Below are 10425 nucleotides of genomic sequence, written 5' to 3'. Positions count from 1 at the left end.
ACCTTCCTGAAGTGGCAAACACAAGGACTCCCCCTTAAGTTCCTTGTATGCTCTGTGATCCCTTTGGTCACTGGAAATCAGAGTTTGTATTCTTGATACCTCACTCTCCCCTAGTCAGTTTTCCCAGCTTCCTGAGCCAGGCCAGAGTTGGGCACTGACAAAGAGCCCAGGACAGGAGAAACTCCACCAAGCCCACCCCTCACCCCAAGAAATACCTACCTAGGATCTCCTCCCTCCAGTCTTTGTCCTGGAACCTGTGGCTGATCTGGGGGAAGTGCCTGAAAGGCAATAATGGGGGCAAGAGTGCATGACATCTAGAACACCTCTGATGTCAGCATAGGTCCCTTGTATCATTGGGAACCAGCTTGAACTACCCCCCACCTGAGAAAGGCCTGTAACCTGGATTGCTCAATTAAGAGAAAGATGTTTTTGGTCCACCCTGAGCTTAACCTATCACAACGCATTACATGCTCCAGCATAACAGACATGGTTTTCTTTGTTCTTTGGGTGAACCCAAGCCCTCCTGCTAGATTTGGCTGACTGGAAACATTCTTCTACCAAGGACACAGCCCACTGGACATTTTCTTTATCTTTTTATGTCCTTCCCTCATTGGAGGCACTATCTTGACACCCTTTGTTTACTGTTGACAGAAAACAGACATCCTGGGGCCATCCTATTTGTTCTCTGCAACTATAATTTTGGCTAATGAAGTGCACTGGGATTCTGCGTTAGGGGTTGGGAGGGGAGTTGAGGATGCTTAAAAACTTCTCGAACTAAGCCATCAGGTAGTTCAGAATTATTTTATGCCTCTAATGCATGCATGGTTCTCTGGATCAATGAAAATAAATAAACTCATACAAGTGCATGTATAGCCCGATTCTGTTTGTAACTTGATCAAACCTTTGTTTAAGGTGAACCCTCTTCTGTTTGTTTATTGAGCAAGTCTGGTAAAGGTGAAGACTGATTCTGTTTGTTTCGTTGGACCAATCCTTTGATCAATGGCTAACTTTTTTTTTGGTGCCATGACTCGAATGGGACTGAAGGAGGGGTGAAGCAATCCCTACCCCGACAATGGTAGTGATTCAGTGTCATACAATCAGGTTTTTCCTGGAGTCTCCTGGGTGTGGGTGAGTTTTTCTTTCTGTTTCTAGTTCTCATTCTCAGAATCCCAAGGGTTTGGTTGAGGTCAGCAATTCTCTCTGAGCCAGCTTTGGGCATAGGGATCATTTTGGTCTTTATTTTCTTGATCTCCAGGTAAAGGATCCAAAAATAATTGAGTAAAGGGTAAATCAAAAACTATAATTAGTGCCCCAAATAACAAGACCACTGCCTTTTATAAAGTATTATCGGTCTGATGACAACAAATACTGCCAGTGCTGGTTGCAATTAACTAAAGATAGCACTGAATTATATTGGCCACTTTGCGGCTTTTTGAATGACATAATTGAGCCTCGCTTTAAAGAATTCCCATGCAGGCAAAGAGCTCCACAGACACATTCCCTTTATTCTATATTTGTGCAGTCAATAGTCTCCCTCCTCCAACAATCCTGAAACATGCTGTGCTTCCTTTTTCACTGTCACTATTGTCCCAAATCATATTTTATTCACTTTTGGACAGCTCTAATTGTTTGGAAGTTTTTTATTACATCCAGCCAAAATTTGTGTCTATAGCATTGCCCCAGTGCTCCTAGTGATGTTCTCTGGAGCCCCATCCACTTGGCAACCCTTCAAGTATTTGATGACAATTATCATGTCTTCCTCTCCCCTAAGTCTCTTCTCCAGGCTAAAGAACCACAGTTCAAAAAATCTTTTTTTTTTACATATATAAAGTTTGCTTTTATTGATTACTAAAACTTATCAAAATATAACAAATAGATATATATTTTAAAAGTAGTAAAAAATGAAAGTACATACCTCATACAAAAGTATCATAATGAATCAAGGGAGGAGGCAACATCATCTTATACAGGGTCTCAAAAGTCTTACTGCATACCCACCCCACGCCCCCATCTGTCTTTCTAGGATCCTTGGACATTGCTCCTCCTCCAGCACCCTGTGATCCAGGCCAGCTGACTTTTCTGTTCCTTATGCACAGTATTCTGTCTGCTATCTCTCCCTATGCCTTTCCACTAGGTGTGCCCTAGGGGACAGCTCCTTACATCTGCCTCCTAGACTTCCCTTTCTCCTTCCTGAGCACATTGGGAGCTCCCTTGGGATTCATAAGTTGGAAGCCTCGTAGAGTCCCTTTTTTTTAAAGAAATGGTTTTTTTATTTATAAAATCTAATTTATTTATTTATTTATAGATTTTGACATTCATTTCCACAAAATTTTGAGTTCCAATTTTCTCCCCATCTCTCCCCTTCTCACACCCCATAATACCTTGCATTCTGATTACCCCTTCCCTCAATGTATTCTCCCTTCTATCACACCCCACCCTTCCCTTATTCCCATCTTCTCTCTTTTCTTGTAGGGCAAGATAAATTTCTATACCCCATTACCTGTATTTCTTATTTCCCAGTTATATGCAATAATAATTCTCAACATTCATTTCTAATATTTTGAATTCCAACTTCTTTTCCTTCCTCCCTCCCTCCCTCCCCATCCCCACGGAGAAGGCAAGCAATTCAATACAGGCTATATATGTGTCATTTTGCAAAAGACTTCCACAATAGTCATGTTGTGTAATACTAACTATATTGCCCTCCATCTCACCCTGTCCCCCTTTTTTTCCTATTCTCTCATGTGACCTTGTCCCTTCCCAAAAGTGTTTACTTCTAGTTACTCCATTCTCCCATTTGCCCTCCCTTCTTTCATTCACCTCACTGCACTTGTCTCCTTCTCCCCTACTTTCCTGTAGTATAAGATAGATTTTCATACCAAATTTAGTGAGCATGCTATTCCCTCCTTAAGCCATATGTGCTCTCACCTCCTCCCTTTTCTCCTCCATTGAAAAAGATTTTTCTTATCTCTTTTATGAGTGATAGTCTGCCCCATTCCATTTCTCCCTTTCTCCTTCCAATATTTTCCTCCCTCACTCCTTAATTTTTATTCTGTTTTTTTATGGATATCATCTCTTCTGATTCAACTCAACCTGTACTCTCTGTCTATATTTGTGTTTGTGTGTGTATATAATCCCTCTACCTACTCAAATACTGAGAAAAGTCTAAAGAGTTACAAATATTATCTTTCCATGTAGGAATGTAAACAATTCAGCTTTAGAAAGTCCTTTATAATTTCTCTTTCCTGTTTACCTTTTTGTGCTTCTCTTGATTCTTGTGTTTGAAAGTCAAATTTTCTATTCAGTTCTGGTCTTTCCATCATGAATGCTTGAAAGTCCTCTATATCATTGAATGGCCATTTATTCCCTTGAAGTATTATACTCAGTTTTGCCAGGTGGACAATTCTTGATTTTAATCCCAGTTCCTTTGACCTCTAGAATATCATATTCCAAGTCCTTCGATTCCTTAATGTAGAAGATGCTAGATCTTGTGTTATCCTGATTCTATTTCAACAATGCTCAAATTGTTTCTTTCTAGCTGCTTGCAATATTTTCTCCTTGACCTGGGAACTCTGAAATTTGGCCACAATATTCCTAGGATTTTCTCTCTTCGGGTCTCTTTCAGGAGGTGATTGGTGGATCCTTCCAATATTCTGATTCTAGAATATCAGGGCAGTTTTCCTTGATAATTTCATGAAAGATAATGTCTAGGCTCTTTTTTTGATCATGGCTTTCAGGTAGTCCCATTATTTTTAAATTGTCTCTCCTGGATCTATTTTCCAGGTCAGTTGTTTTTCCAATGAGATATTTCACATTATCTTCTATTTTTTCAATCTTTTGGTTTTGTTTTCTAACTTCTTGGTTTATCTCATAGTCATTAGCTTCCCTGAACTCCACTCTCTCTTTTAAAGAACTATTTTATTGAGAGAGCTTTTGAACCTTCTTTTCCATTTGGCTAATTCTGCTTTTGAAAGCATTCATCTCCTCATTGGCTTTTTGGACCTCTTTTTCCAGTTAAGTTAGCCTCTTTTTAAAGGTGTTATTTTCCTCAGCACTTTTTTGGTTCTCCTTTAGCAAGCTGCTGACTTGCTTTTCAAGCTCTTCTATAGCCTGAGCACATTTCATATTCATTTTGGAGGTACTGGAGGCAGAAGCCTTGACTTCCTCTGACAGTATGCCTTCTTCTTCCTCATCTGAAAGGATGGAAGGAGACACCTGTTCACCAAGAAAGTAACCTTCTATGGTCTTATTTTTTCCCCCTTTTTGGGGCATTTTCCCAGCCAGTACTTGACTTCTGAATGCTTTGTCAAGAGAAGGGTCTTAGTGCTCCTCCTCCCCCAAGGACCTTGCTCAAGGCTGAGGTTCAGATTAGCTGCTCAATTCCCCCAGGGGCTTTGTGTGGGGGCAGGGCCACCACTGAAGGCTGAGGTTCAGATCAATTGCTCATTTCCCCCAGAGGCTTTAAGCTGAGCCACTGGGACAATGGACCCAGGCTGCTTCCCCCACCACCTTAGCCACTGGCTACTGCTGCTGCTTCTGCTGTTGCCTCTGCCACCACCTGGGGGCCAGTGCTGGAGGGACCCTGTTCCCCTCTCTTCCAGCTGGGAAAACCCTCCCACACTAACCTTTGGAGTTCTCTTTGTCACTTGTGGGTTGAGGGATCTGGGACCTTCCCTGCTGGGAATTCTGCCCTGGAAGTCTGTTCAGGTCCTGTTCTTCCCAGTGTGATGCGTCCAGGGCTGGGCTCCACTCTGCTCAGCATCTCGTGAGATAGAGCTTTCGTGCTTGCCTTCCAGGTTATGTTTGGCTGGAAACTTCTTTCACCCTGTTATTTTGTGGTTTCTGCTGCTCTAGAATTTGTTGAGAGTCATTTTTTACAGGTATTTTGTGGGCTGTGGGGGGAAGTGCTAGAGTATATGTGTCTTTCTTCTCCACCATCTTGGCTCTTCCCCCAAAAAAATCTTAATGTAACATAATCCTCAGTCCCCTAACCAGCCCGATTGTCCTCCAGTTTATCATTGTCCATCTTAAAATACAGTGATCAGCAGTGAATACTGTATTTCTGTTATGTTCTGACTAGGGGACATCATTAAAGTATGGTATGGACCACATGGCCTCTCAAGTTCTTTTCAGTTCTTGCCGAGTAATCAGTAATCTTTAAGAGGTCATGAAAAGCAGCATCCTAGGTGTCCCAATTTTCAAAAAAAAAAAGAAAAAGAAAACAGAAACTTACAAACTATAGGCAGCGAATTTGTTTTAATTCCTGGAAGAATTCTAGAATATGTTATCATTAAGGAAATAGTCCAGTGGAGGTCTAGAAAAGAAGTGATCCCAAAGTCTTGGCAGGCTAGCATAATGGGCCATATCAAATAGATGAGATTTAATGGTCATAAATGGAAGGCCTTACATTACTCAGTTACTCCAATGGAACCATGATTTCATCAGTACAATTCTCAGCCTATGTATATCTGACCTTGCCATGTGACTTTTGGCCATGTCTTTCCATAAATTCACCATGGTCAGTCCACCCAGTTGTCCTAGGGGCCTTCCTCTTGACTTCACAAGGATACTACTGTGTAACCAGCCAGCTTTCTTTTAGAATCACACATTCCTCGAACAATACAACAAGCAAGCAAACATTTATTAAGCATGTCCTATCTATCATACTCTGGAAATACAAAGACAAAATTGAGACAACCCCTGCTTTCAAAAAGTTTACACTCTTTTTAAAATAAAATTTTAAAATCTAAACTTGAGGGGGCGGAGCCAAGATGGCGTAGTAGAAAGACGCACATACACATAGCTCCGAACCCACAACCCATAGAACAACTACAAAGAAGTAACTCACGGCGAATTCTGCACCCAGAGGCCACAGAACATTGGAGCAAGGGAGATTTCTGTTCTGGAGAGACCTGCAAACCTCTCGTAAAAGGTCCTTCGTGCTGCGGACTGGGCGCCGGGACTGGGAGCTGAGTACAGCCCTGCCGTGGCCGCGGCACCGAGAGGAACAGATCCGAGCAGGCTTCAGGGACGGGATCTCCAGCGGCCGCACAAGTACCTCCACCCACAGGTGACGGGGGTCTGTGAGAGAGTCCCTTTGGTGAGTCGAGGGGGGAGTGGGGTGCCCCCATGGCTCGGGCCCCCTCGGGAGACAGAAGCTGAGGGGCAGCGGCAGACCAGGGCTCTCCAAGCAGGCAGGAGCCTGGATCCATTGTTGAAGGTCTGTGCATAAACTCCCTGAGGGAACTGAGCCTGAGAGGCAGCCCTGCCCTCACCTGAGCATCTGAATTTAATCTCACACTGAATAGCAGCCCTGCCCCCGCCCAAAGCCCTGAGGCTGGAAGCAGCATTTGAATCTCAGACCCCAAACACTGGCTGGGAGGATCAGGAGGTGAGGTGGGTGTGAGGAAAATATTCAGAGGTCAAGTCACTGGCTGGGAAAATGCCCAGAAAAGGGAAAAGAAATAAGACTATAGAAGGTTACTTTCTTGGTGAACAGGCATTTCCTCCCTTCCTTTCTGATGAGGAAGAGCAATGCTTACCATCAGGCAAAGACACAGAAATCAAGGCTTCTGTGTCCCAGCCCACTCAATGGGCACAGGCCATGGAAGAGCTCAAAAAGAATTTTGAAAATCAAGTTAGAGAGGTGGAGGAAAAGCTGGGAAGAGAAATGAGAGACATGAAGTCAAAGCATGAACAGCAAATCAGCTCCCTGCTAAAGGAGACCCAAAAAAATGTTGAAGAAAATAACACCTTGAAAACTAGCCTAACTCAATTGGCAAAAGAGGTTCAAAAAGCCAATGAGGAGAAGAATGCTTTCAAAAGCAGAATTAGCCAAATGGAAAAGGAGATTCAAAAGCTCACTGAAGAAAATAGTTCTTTCAAAATTAGAATGGAACAGATGGAGGCTAATGACTTTATGAGAAACCAAGAAATCACAAAACAAAACCAAAAGAATGAAAAAATGGAAGATAATGTGAAATATCTCATTGGAAAAACAACTGACCTGGAAAATAGAGCCAGGAGAGACAATTTAAAAATTATGGGCCTACCTGAAGGCCATGATCAGAAAAAGAGCCTAGACGTCATCTTTCATGAAATTATCAATGAAAACTGCCCTGAGATTCTAGAACCAGAGGGCAAAATAAATATTCAAGGAATCCACAGAACACCACCTGAAAGAGATCCAAAAAGAGAAACTCCTAGGAACATTGTGGCCAAATTCCAGAACTCCCAGGTGAAAGAGAAAATATTGCAAGCAGCTAGAAAGAAACAATTCAAGTATTGTGGAAATACAATCAGGATAACACAAGATCTAGCAGCTTCTACATTAAGGGATCGAAGGGCATGGAATAGGATATTCCAGAAGTCAAAGGAACTAGGACTAAAACCAAGAATCACCTACCCAGCAAAACTGAGTATAATACTTCAGGGGAAAAATTGGTCTTTCAATGAAATAGAGGATTTTCAAGCATTCTTGATGAAAAGACCAGAGCTGAAAAGAAAATTTGACTTCCAAACACAAGAATGAAGAGAACCATGAAAAGGTGAACAGCAAAGAGAAGTCATAAGGGACTTACTAAAGTTGAACTGTTTACATTCCTACATGGAAAGACAATATTTGTAACTCTTGAAACATTTCAGTATCTGGGTACTGGGTGGGATTACACACACACACATGCACACACGCACACACACATAGAGACAGAGTGCACAGAGTGAATTGAAGAGGATGGGATCATATCTTAAAAAAAAATGAAATCAAGCAGTGAGAGAGAAAGATATTGGGAGGAGAAAGGGAGAATTGAATGGGGCAAATTATCTCTCATAAAAGAGGCAAGCAAAAGACTCATTAGTGGAGGGATAAAGAGGGGAGGTGAGAGAAAAACATGAAGTCTACTCTCATCACATTCCACTAAAGGAAAGAATAAAATGCCTACTCATTTTGGTATGAAAACCTATCTTACAATACAGGAAAGTGGAGGATAAGGGGATAAGCAGAGTGGGGGGGGATGATAGAAGGGAGGGCATGGGGAGGAGAGTGCAATTTGAGGTCAACACTCATGGGGAGGGATAGGATCAAAAGAGAATAGAAGTAATGGGGGACAGGATAGGATGGAGGGAAATATAGTTAGTCCTATACAACACAACTATTATGGAAGTCATTTGCAAAACTACACAGATTTGGCCTATATTGAATTGCTTGCCTTCCAAAGGGAAGGGGTGGAGAGGGAGGGAGCTAAAGAAGTTGGAACTCAAAGTGTTAGGATCAGCTGTAATGTTCTTACCACTAGGAAATAAGAAATACAGGTAAAGGGGTATAGAAAGCTATCTGGCCCTACAGGACAAAAGAGAAGACAGAGACAAGGGCAGAGAGGGATGATAGAAGAGAGAGCAGATTGGTCATAGGGGCAATTAGAATGCTTGGCGTTTGGGGGGGGAGGGGAGAAAAGGGGAAAAATTTGAAACCCAAAATTTTGTGAAAATGAATGTTAAAAGCTAAATAAAAAAAAAATATTGGAAAAAAAAAATAAAAAAAAAAAAAAAAAAAAAAAAAATCTAAACTTAACAAACAGCAAAAATAAAAAAACACAGCCAACTGATTTCAATATACAAAGTAGAAGAGAAAAAAAAGGATTATATGTGAAAATGTGAATCTCCATTATGTATACAGCTTGCCTTTTCTTAAATAATAAATTTAAAATATTACTTTCAAGTTGTCTTATTAGTGTTTCCCTCTATATTTTTAGAATGCTTCAATTAAATTCTTCTTTCTTTTTTTCTTTATAATTTTTTGAAAACTTTTCATTTCATTCAAACAATAGCATTTTTCCATCACAAGTCTTTTGGAACTGTCTTGGAACATTGTATTGCTGAGAGGAGCTAAGTCTATCATAGCGGATCATCGCACAATGTTGCTGTCACTGTGTACCATATTCCCTTGGTTCTTCTCACTTCACTCAACAACAGTTCTTTTCATGAAATCTGACTACTCCTCATTTCTTACAGCACAATAGTAGCCTATTACATTCATATGCCACAACTTGTTCAGCCATCCCCCAACTGATGGGCATCCCCTCAATTTCCAATTCTTGGCCACCACAAAAAAGATGCTTTTAGTTCTAATTCACCTTGACAGCATCCAAAAAGCTGGTTCTCCAATTCTACCCAAATTAATATACTTATTTAGTGCCATACCAATTAAACTATCAGACAATTACTTTCTAGAGCTTGACAAAATAATATCAAAATTCATTTGGAAAAACAAAAGGTCCAGAATATCAAAGGGACTAATGAAAAGAAATGCTTGGGAAGGTGGCCTAGCGCTACCAGACCTCAAACTGTACTATAAAGCAGCAATTATCAAAACCACTTGGTATTGGCTAAGAAACAGAGAGGTAGACAAGTGGAATAGACTTGGCACTCAAGATGCAGTAGGCAAGGAATATAGCAACCTTCTGTTTGATAAACCCAAGGACCCCAGCTTCTGGGATAAGAACTCATTGTTTGACAAAAATTGCTGGGAAAACTGGATAACAGTGTGGCGGAAATTAGGCATAGACCCATACCTGACACCGTACACAAGAATAAAGTCCAAATGGGTACATGATTTAGGTATAAAGATTGATACCATGAATAAACTGGAGAAGCAAGGTATAGTGTATTTATCAGATCTATGGAGAAAGGAAGAATTCTTTACTAAAGGAGAGATAGAATGCATTATGAAATGCAAAATGGATAACTTTGATTACATTAAACTGAGAAGTTTTTGCCCAACCAAACCCAATGCAACCAAAATCCGGAGGGATGTAGTAAATTGGGAAAGAATTTTTACAGCTAAGCTCGGGGATAAAGGCCTCATTTCTAGAATATATAGAGAACTGATCCAAATGTATAATCATACAAGTCATTCCCCAATTGATAAATGGTCAAAGGATATGAACAGGCAATTTTCAGAGGAAGAGGTTAAGGCTATCTATAATCATATGAAAAAATGCTCTAAATCACTATTGGTTAGAGAGATGCAAATCAAAACAACTCTGAGGTACCACATCACACCTATAAGATTGGCAAACATGACAGAACAAGAAAATGATAAATGCTGGAGAGGATGTGGGAAAGTTGGAACACTAATGCATTGTTGGTGGAGCTGCGAGCGCATCCAACCATTCTGGAGAGCAATTTGGAACTATGCCCAAAGGGCTACAAAAATGTGCATACCCTTTGACCCAGCAATATCGCTACTAGGACTATATCCCCAAGAGATCATAAAAATGGGAAAGGGTCCCACATGTACAAAAATATTTATAGCAGCACTCTATGTAGTTGCCAAAAACTGGAAGTCAAGGGGATGTCCATCAATTGGGGAATGGCTGAATAAATTATGGTATATGAATGTAATGGAGTACTAGTGTGCCATAAGAA

Source organism: Notamacropus eugenii, chromosome 4 (genome assembly GCF_028372415.1).
Source record: "Notamacropus eugenii isolate mMacEug1 chromosome 4, mMacEug1.pri_v2, whole genome shotgun sequence".
Classification (NCBI taxonomy): Eukaryota; Metazoa; Chordata; class Mammalia; order Diprotodontia; family Macropodidae; genus Notamacropus; species Notamacropus eugenii.
The sequence above is the reverse complement of the archived record's forward strand: the minus strand, read 5'-3'. Positions refer to the sequence as shown.